Raw genomic sequence first — 9,278 nt, forward strand, 5'->3', positions numbered from 1 at the left:
TTAACCAGTAACTAAAAATCTCCTAACAAAGTCCAAATCTTAATTAGAATTAATACCAACCTTTGACTTTTCCAAAAGTAGTGGAGGGAATACGTCCTAATTCTGTGGAACCAGTATTACCCTGATACCAAAGTCAGACAAAGACACCCCAGAAAATAAAACTATAGACCAATATCTCTTGTGAATATTGATGTAAAAATCCTCAACAAATTACTTCCAAGCTGAATCTAATTAAAAAGATATATAACATGACCAAGTGAGATTAATCCTAGGAATGCAAGGATGCTTCCACATACAAAAATCAATGTTGTATGCCTTAGAAATAGAACTAAGGGAAAAAACCCATATGATCATCTCAACTGATACAGAAAAAGCACTTAACAAAACTTATTACCTTTCATGATTGGAAAAAAAACACTATTCTGGGAATAGAAATAGAAATTCTAGAAATATTTTAGGAATAGGAATAGAAGGGAACTGCTTCCACATGATAAAGGCATTTTTGAAAATCCCACAGCTAACATCCTACTCAAATGGTGAAAGACTGAAATCTTTCTTCATAAAATTAAGAACAAGACAAAGATGCCCCCTTTCAACACTGCTATTCAACATTATACTAGAAGTTCTAGCCTGCACAATTAAACAAGAAAAAGAAATATTAGGCATCCAAACTGGAAAGAAAGAAGTAAAACTATATTTACCCACAGATGACATGATCCTATATACAGAAAATCCTAAAGAATCCACAAAAAGCTAATAAAGGAATTTAGCAAAATTGTAGGGTGTAAGACCAACACATAAAAATCAGTTGTGTTTTTTTTTACACTAGCCATGAATAATTTATAAAGAAAATTAAGAAAACTATGCAGTTTACAATTGCATCCAAAAGAATAAAATATATAAAAATAAATTAAAACAAGAAGGTGAAATACTTGTATACAGAAAACTACAAAACATTGCTGAACAAAATAAGACATAAATAAATGGAAAGACATCCTTGTTTATGGATTGGAAGACTTAATAGTGTTAAGATGGCAATATTACCTAAAACATTCTACATGCAATCTCTATTAAAATTCCTACAGCTCCCCATCCTCACCCTCACAAAATAGAAAAGCCAATCCTCAAATCTATATGGAATATTAAGGGTCCCTGAATAGCCCAAACAATACTGAAATAGAAGAACACAGTTGGAGAGCTCTTCAATTTCCCATTTCAAAATTTCTTAGAAAGCTTTGAATGAAAGCAATGTAGGCCTGGTGTAAAATAGACATATAGATCAATGGATTCAAATTGAGAGTTCAGAAATAAACCCATTTGTCTATGGTCCATTGATATTCAACAAGGGTGCCAAAACAATTAAATGAGGAAAGAATAGTGTCTTCAACAAATGGTGCTGGGACAACTGGATATCTGCATATAGGAGAATGAAGTCGGACTGTTATCTCACACCACATACAAAAACTAATTCAAAATGGATAATGACCTAAATATAAGAACAAAAACTATGAAACTCTTAGAAGAAAACTCTTAGAAGAAACTCTTAGTGTAAATATCACGGTCACATGTTTGGCAGTGGATTCTTAGATATGACAATAAAAGCATGAAGAACAAAAGAAAAAATAGATAATTCGACTTTATAAAACTTAAAAACTTTTGTACATCAAGGGACACTATCAAGAAAGTGAAAAGAAACTACAGAATGGGAGAAAAACATTGCAAATCATTTATTTGTTAAAGGGTCTACTAATCAGAATATATAAACTCTTACAAGTCAACAACGAAGAGAGAATCCGATATAAAAATGGCCAAAGAATCCGAAAAGACATTTTTCCAAAGAAGATATGGAAAATAACAAGCATTGGCAAAGATATGGAGAAACTGGAAACTTTGTTCATGCTAGTGGTAATGCAAAACGTTATATATTCAAAACTATTGAAAACAAGTACTTGTACAGGAATGTTCATGGGAGCATTCAGAGCCAAAAGGTGGAAATGACCCAAATATCCTTCAACTGATAAATGGCAAAATGGCAAAATCATACACTGGAATATTTTTCAGCCATAAACATGAATGAAGTACTGATACATGCTGCAACATGGATGAATCTTTAAAACATTACACTAAGTAAAAGAAGCCATGTACAGAAGGCTATGTAATGTATGACTCCATTTACATGCAATATCTATAATGGGTAAATTTATATAGACAGAAAGCAGAGTGGTGTTTGCCACGGGGTAGAGGGAGGGACAGATGGGGAGACTCTGTTTAACAGGTTTGGGGTTTCCTTTTGTCATGATGGAACTGTTTCGGAACTAGATAAAAGTGGCAGCTGCACAATGTTGTGAATGTACTCAATACTACTGTTGTATACTTTAAAACAGTTAAATTATATGAATTTCACCTCAGTAGAAAAGAAGATACATAGTTTTAAACAAATACACATACATACATACTTACATATGTACATACATACATACAGCCGAGATCAGGTCGACCAGACATAAAACACATCATAGTGCTGGGAATTTGGTCATCCCTTGGTTCTGGTAATGACTTCTTTGATAACTTCTCCACTCTTTTTTCTCTTCTCTTTTTCTGGAAGTCTTCTTAATAATATGTTAAGCTTCCTGGTAATTTTATAATTACAAATTAGAAAATTTGTAATTTTCTAATACTTTCCTTTTCTACCAAGAGGTTTCCTGGACTTTATCTTCTAACTCTTTCACTAATTTTCATTTTGGTTGATTATAACATCCTGTTCTTGCTTCACAAGATGGAGTGTCCTCCCTCCTCTGCAGAAATATACGTGAAGAAGCTTTCTTCTGTGCCTCCATGTCCCTGGCATCTCACCATCCTGGAAGCTCTCCTCAGATGTCTGTTCACGCTGACAACCATAATGAAATGAGTCCCAGGGAGAGCAAGGCTCGATGAATGCCGGGCTTCACTCTAAGCTGTCACTGCAGGGTGTCCTGTGGCTTTTTCCTTGACTCCCAGTAACCTTTTCTCTAGAGTGGTTTAGTTTCTCCTGACAAGACTCCTCAGCCTCTTGGGATGTACGTGTGGGGACCCAGGGGTCTTAGGGCCTGGGCTGTGAAATCATTCCCTTCAGCCTATCCCTTGCCCTCGCTCTGGACACTTCCCAGGCTCCAAACGGCTGTGTCTGACCCACTGTGCCACGTCACTGCTCCTGTCTCTGCTTTCCAACTTCAAGTGATGGACTGGGAGGTTGCTGACTCTGCATTTTCTGGTTTGTGGTTCTGTTTTTCTCCTGATCGTTTTGTGGATTTTTCAGAGATGAGGACAAAAGATCTTTTTTCCACCATCTTAAAAATCAAAGTTCTGTTCACTTTTAATAAACAAGACTAATTTTAAAAATACATGAAAGCAATCCATGTTTATGGTTTAAAAAAAGTATAAGAGTTTCTGTGTTAGAGTAATGGCCTCACCTGTAAAGGAAGAGTGACTGGCCTCTGCCAGTTGACTCCTGATTTTTACAAAAGCTTCCAGACATGTTTTATACATATGGAAGTGTATGTGTGATGTTTTCTTTTCTTTCTTTTATTAAACAGATGAGATCATACTGTATGTACTGTTTTGTGTCTTTTTTCTACTTTTAACCAACATTATCTTGAAAAGTTCCTTCTTAAGGATTAGTTATACAGCACCGGTCTTAACTGCTGAAAGATTTGAGGGCTCCTTGCAGATAAGCGCTGGATTTGTAAAGGCACTTGGTACAGGGTAAACATCTGGTAGTCTGTTGCAAACTGCAGACTGTTCTTCACAGGCGTGCATCTCCCTGGACAATGTTTGAGCCCTTTCTCCAGTGACAGCCTCTTGTTCAACTTCCACTCAAGGTAACTCTGTATAACCTCTTGGAGGTAATGGTCTAAAAACTGTCATGTAGGGAGTTCTATTCTACAGGGAAATCTGGAAATTTGTGGTTTTGGAAACCACATTTTTAAAGCAGGGATAAGTGAGTCAGAATGGGTAGAGCTTGAATCCTCTACAATGATTAAGGTGCACAGAGGTCCCAGTGTAGTTTAGGAGGAAGATTGCTTTTTAGAGCAAGGACAGTTGTAAATGTCAGTTATTTAGCCACTTCAAATTTTTGGTGGAGTGAAGTGGAATAAAAATATATATCTTTCTTGATGGGGGTCAGTCATTAAGTAACAAAGAAATAGTGATTATTTTCAAAATTTGTTTAGTGTGAAATTGTTTGGCTTTGTAACTTTCATTTGGTCTAGAAATGGATTCAATATTTATTTATATAACTCTTTCTATTTGCAATTCACCATAAGCGAATGTATGATAAAATATCATGAAAGCTGGGTGCAGGCAGCCATGTGAAATTTAACCTGGATTTCTAATTTGAGAAAATATTCGAAAGCTCAACTTTACTAATATAGTATCGCTTCATAATGAATATCTGTCAATATCACTGTGGCATTGATGTTCAGCAGGTACTGCCATCACTCGGAGGGTGGTCTCATTTCCTGAGATGCCCTCTAGCAGAGGTGTTAGAACATAAGCATGATGGCACCTGACAGAGGCCTTCATCTCACTCGTTGACATGTGGACACAGCCCCCTGGGAGGTTCCTCAGTGCCGTTCTCTCCACAGGGTCACGCGGCCTTGGAGTGGGTGAGTGGCCCATGTAACGCAGAGCAGGAGAGCCTCCTAGCCCTGGCCTGCACCAGAGCATGAAGCACCAGGAGCACCTGATCTTCGGGCTTCCTGCACCCAGGACACGGAGACAAAGGTTGAGCAGCAAGTCGATGGGCATTCATCATCCACCCTAGGCTGTGGACACTCTTGCTCTACACTTGGTTTGTCAGAAGGAAAAATCACGATTAGTGCAGCCTAGACACATAGGAAAGGGATTCTAGAAAGGGAATGAATTTGCTACATCTTGGCCTATGACTTACGTTTGTTTTTTTGTGTGGAAATGTTGTTTACTAAACAAGAAGTTAATTTAAATCTTTGATATCCCTTCCCTAGAAACCAAAATATCAGCATAAGAAGAGAATGGCTTTTTCATACTCTATAACTTCCCACACTCAAATAGAAGATTCTTGTGGGTTTCGAGCCTCAAGTGTGCTGGGATATTAAACCATGAATATTCTTTTGATTTCTCAGAAATGCTATTTCAGAGGGATGGCACAGTGGTTTTAAACATTAGAGCCTGAGGTTGGCCTTGGAGCCAGAGGTTCTGCCAGGTCAGTGGAGCTCACCAGGCCAAGGGCCACTGACTCTTCCATGGAGTGCTGGGTATGGGGCCTGGTGCTCTGCTGCTGACTGGCCAGTACTGAAGTTTCCTGTTCTACAGACATCACAGCCGTTCCACATGCACATTTAATTTATTTAATAGCTTTCATTATCTTTCACTGACCAGGGCCCTTAGAGTTAATTTAGGAGACGAGTTTTTAATGATATACGTATAGCAAGTAACATAAAACCTACTTCATTTTAGTTTCTGAATATGAACTGTGATACAGTTTTCCTTACTTATGCTGTAACCAAACCAACCAGTTTAGTTTTTCTGAGAAGAAATGAGTATCGGGAAAAACTAGGTATTTTGATAATGTCATATTACTGGTCTAAGGTTATATTATTTTGCCAAAAACAGAAATAAATCCAGAATTCTGTTGCCTTTCCTTCATTTCCAGTTTACATGATTGCAGCCCTTGAGTTTGGTAGGAATGAAAGTCGAATGCACTAGTGTGTGAACTCTCAGAGAAACCAAAAGTGGATGATGTTCGAGAGGAGTGTGGCAGGTTCCCTTGGGAGCCGGGCTTTCCAGGGCTCCGAGCCCATCGGGCGTTCCTGGGGACAGCGTGTCTGTGCCTGCTGCTGGTTAGGCCACTGCTGCCACGTTGTGACTGTGGGCGGATCGCCAGCTCTCTGGAGTCAGGCTTCACTTCTTGTAGGAGAGTGATGGCTCTGAAGAGTCTTTGAAGACGCTTCCACCCATTTGGCATAGAACCAACTATTAAAACTGTGTCTGTCTGATTTGAGCCAGTGGCTTTTGGCTTCTAAAGAGTGGGTGACAACATTTCTGTCCTCTGTTTAGAAAAGAGCAGGCACGCTTTGAAGTAGCAGTTAACTGCTGGGTGTCTGTTAAGAGTTTCTTTGTTATTTTTTTTTTCCTGGATGTCTTCCCTAGAAGATCTCTACTTATGACTGAGCCTGAGTGAATGCCCAATACATTAAGAACAGATTTTCATAGGTTCTGTAACAGCTTCAGTATCCTAAGGAGAGGCAGGGTTATTCTGGTAACTTTAGGGGCTAAGGAGGGTATCCTTGTGAGCCAGCTGTGGATCGTAGGCATGAGGAGTAAACCTGGGCAGATCACGTGGCTGAGGCTTCCTCATTTGTAAAATGCCCTCCTCAGAAGGCTGACCCAGAGAGCCACGTGACACCTCAGCGAGGGCACGGCCCACAGTGCCGCAGCCACTGGCGCTGGGCCTCACTGGGCTGTGGAGTCCTTCAGAGCACTCTGCCAGGCGGGGATGGAATTAGGAACATCGGCTTCATCGGAACTGATTTGGGTTCCCAGTCTTGACTTCTCATCAGGGTCTGTGCTTGTGTTCTCTGCTGTTATAGGACAGTTTGCTTAGGGCAGAGGTTGGCAAACTACAGCCTGAGCAAAAATTTTCACATTTTTAAAGTTTGTAACTAAAGCCCACCAACAGACGAGTACATGACAGAGACTGTCAGAGGCCCAAAGCTTGAAATATTTACTGTCTGGCCCTTGACAGAAGAAGTTTGTTAAGTTGACCTTTTTAAAGATTCCACTACATCTCTCAATTGACATAAATAAAACTAAATTTGGTCCCTTCCACCAAACTGCTTTCCTTTCCCTCATTTCTAATTAATGCTACTTCCATATCCCAAATACGAAAACTTATTGTTTGACTTCTTCCTCTTGCTCTCTCTGTAGCCATTTGGAAAGCAAATATTCCTATAAAAGGTCTCAGATCAAGTCTGTCTTCTCATTTTCACTGTCCCAGGCTGCTTCGGGTACTTACCACCTGGGGTAGCCAGCTTCCAAGACAGCCCCCAAGAAGGCTGCTTCCTGGTGACCAGGCCCACATGTAGTCCTCCACACTGAGCAGAGCTGACCTGTGGGGTCAATGGATTACTGCGGAATATGCCATGACGGTGTATGACTTCCCAGGCCAGGTCGTAAAATACTGCAGCTTGCACCTTGCTCATTCTTGCATCACTTGCTCTGTGGGGTACGCCAGCTGCCATGTCGTGAGGACACACACTGAAGAAGCCTGATAGAGAGGAGCTGTGTGAGTAGCCATCTCGGAAGTAGGCCTCTGGCTCCAGTGAAGTCTTCGCCTGCCTGCAGCTCCAGCTGACATCTTGACTGCAAGATCATGAGAGACCCCAGGCCAGAACCACCCAACTAAAGCTGTTCCTGATTTCCTGACCTATAGAAACTTGTGAGATAATAAATGTTTATTGTTTAAAGCCATAGAGTTTGGGGGTAATTTGTTACATAGCAATAGATAACAAATACTTTCACCTTATACTAAATTTGTACAATTGCCTTTTAACTGGTCTCCCTTTCATTCTGTTCTGCTTCTTATCAAATTACTCAAAAATAATCCTATCATAACCTTCCTTGATTAAAAGGTTAGAGAGGGTTCTCATTCTTTTTTTTGGAAAAAGTCAGAACCAAGGCCTAGGCATTGGCCCAGACGACTCCAGTACAGGTGGTCATCAGATTGTATTTGGGGATATACTGGGTCCTCTCCCTCCTCTAAACTCACCTTCAAATCTACTTCTATGAAGCTGTCCTTGACTGACACCAGCTCACAGCTTACTATAAATTCCTAGGTTTATATTGCCTTGGACTTTAACTGTTCCTATATATATTTGCCTGGCAAGTTTAAAGTTCTTTAGGAGACAAGATGAGATGTTTTACTTTACATGCACAGTTCTGGGTATTCATTACATGCTTTGCAACTTGAGGCTGGATTCAGAATCACAGCAGTTAGGAAAAGCAGCTGGAAATGCAGCATGGTTATGAGTACAGCTTGGAAGGGGAGAGACCTCAAGTTTGATGCTGGGCTAGTGGTTTGACCTTGGGTAAATGATATTGTTGCTATTTCTGTTTCCCATCTGTAAAAGAGGAATGTTAATATTACCTACTTCAGAGCTGAGTATTAAAAAGAAATAATGTGACTGAGGATTCTTAGCACAGTATCTGATATAGAGTAAGTGCTCAATAACTTGTAGCTATTATTAGCTACTGAAAATTACCAAAATATTTTCTAAATTATATACTAATAGTAACACACAGCACAGAATATCTTCTATCATAAAGCTTCTATCACATTTTTATTTTCTTTTATGGGCCAAATGTATTAATATGAAAAATTTGAAATAGTTTTATTTTTATATTTCAGCCTAGTTGGTACATACATTTTAATCAACATGTTATGATTACTAGTAAGAGTTAACTACCATACTGTAAAAATAGTAAAATTTAATGAGTATGAACTCAGTACTGAAAAATATACTTTGTATGTTTATGTAGCTGCTTCGAATATAGATCTCCAGGGTCTCTATACATCTGCATGTCAAGTTTTTAATGGCAAAAAGCTGGATTAGGGAGGCAGAACTGTGCACAGCGATTCTGCCCAGGCGCTCTAGAAGCAGAAGTGAGTGGCATTTACAAGAGTGAGGCAGGAAACTCAGACTGGCAAGTAGGGTTTCTGCAAGCTCCAAGTCAACCATGCTAACGGCATGAGCTGCTGACTCTCTCTTCTAATCAGCCACTTCAGGGCTGCAGTGATTTGTTGATTTTGAATTGTACTCCTGAGTTAAAGGAAAAACACAGGGCTCTATGTGGCATTTATCTGTTAATGAACACAGACAACAAATTGTGTCAATTGTTTAGAAGACATCTTGATATTTCTTATTCTCATTTCTATATTGAACCCGCTCATTCATTCATTCATTCATTCACTCCACATTTACTGAGCACCTCTTACATGCCAGGTATTTTTCCAGAAACACGATTGGCAGTGAGGAAATTTGACAAAGATCTCTACCTTCATGGAACGACGTAGTAGGATGTTAGGTGCTAAGTGCAGTGGGATGTAGGAATAGGTAGTGTTCCAGAGAGATATGAGGATTAAGAAGCTATTTAAGGCAGCCACTTGGAAGGGAGAGTAGGCACATGCGTAGAGCCACATGAGGCAGAACCAGGGAGTAAACGACGGCAATAAACTACATGAGGGCTGAACTTCATAACTATTA

This window comes from Pteropus medius, unplaced genomic scaffold, assembly GCF_902729225.1.
Source record: "Pteropus medius unplaced genomic scaffold, Ma_sr-lr_union100, whole genome shotgun sequence".
Taxonomy (NCBI): domain Eukaryota; kingdom Metazoa; phylum Chordata; class Mammalia; order Chiroptera; family Pteropodidae; genus Pteropus; species Pteropus medius.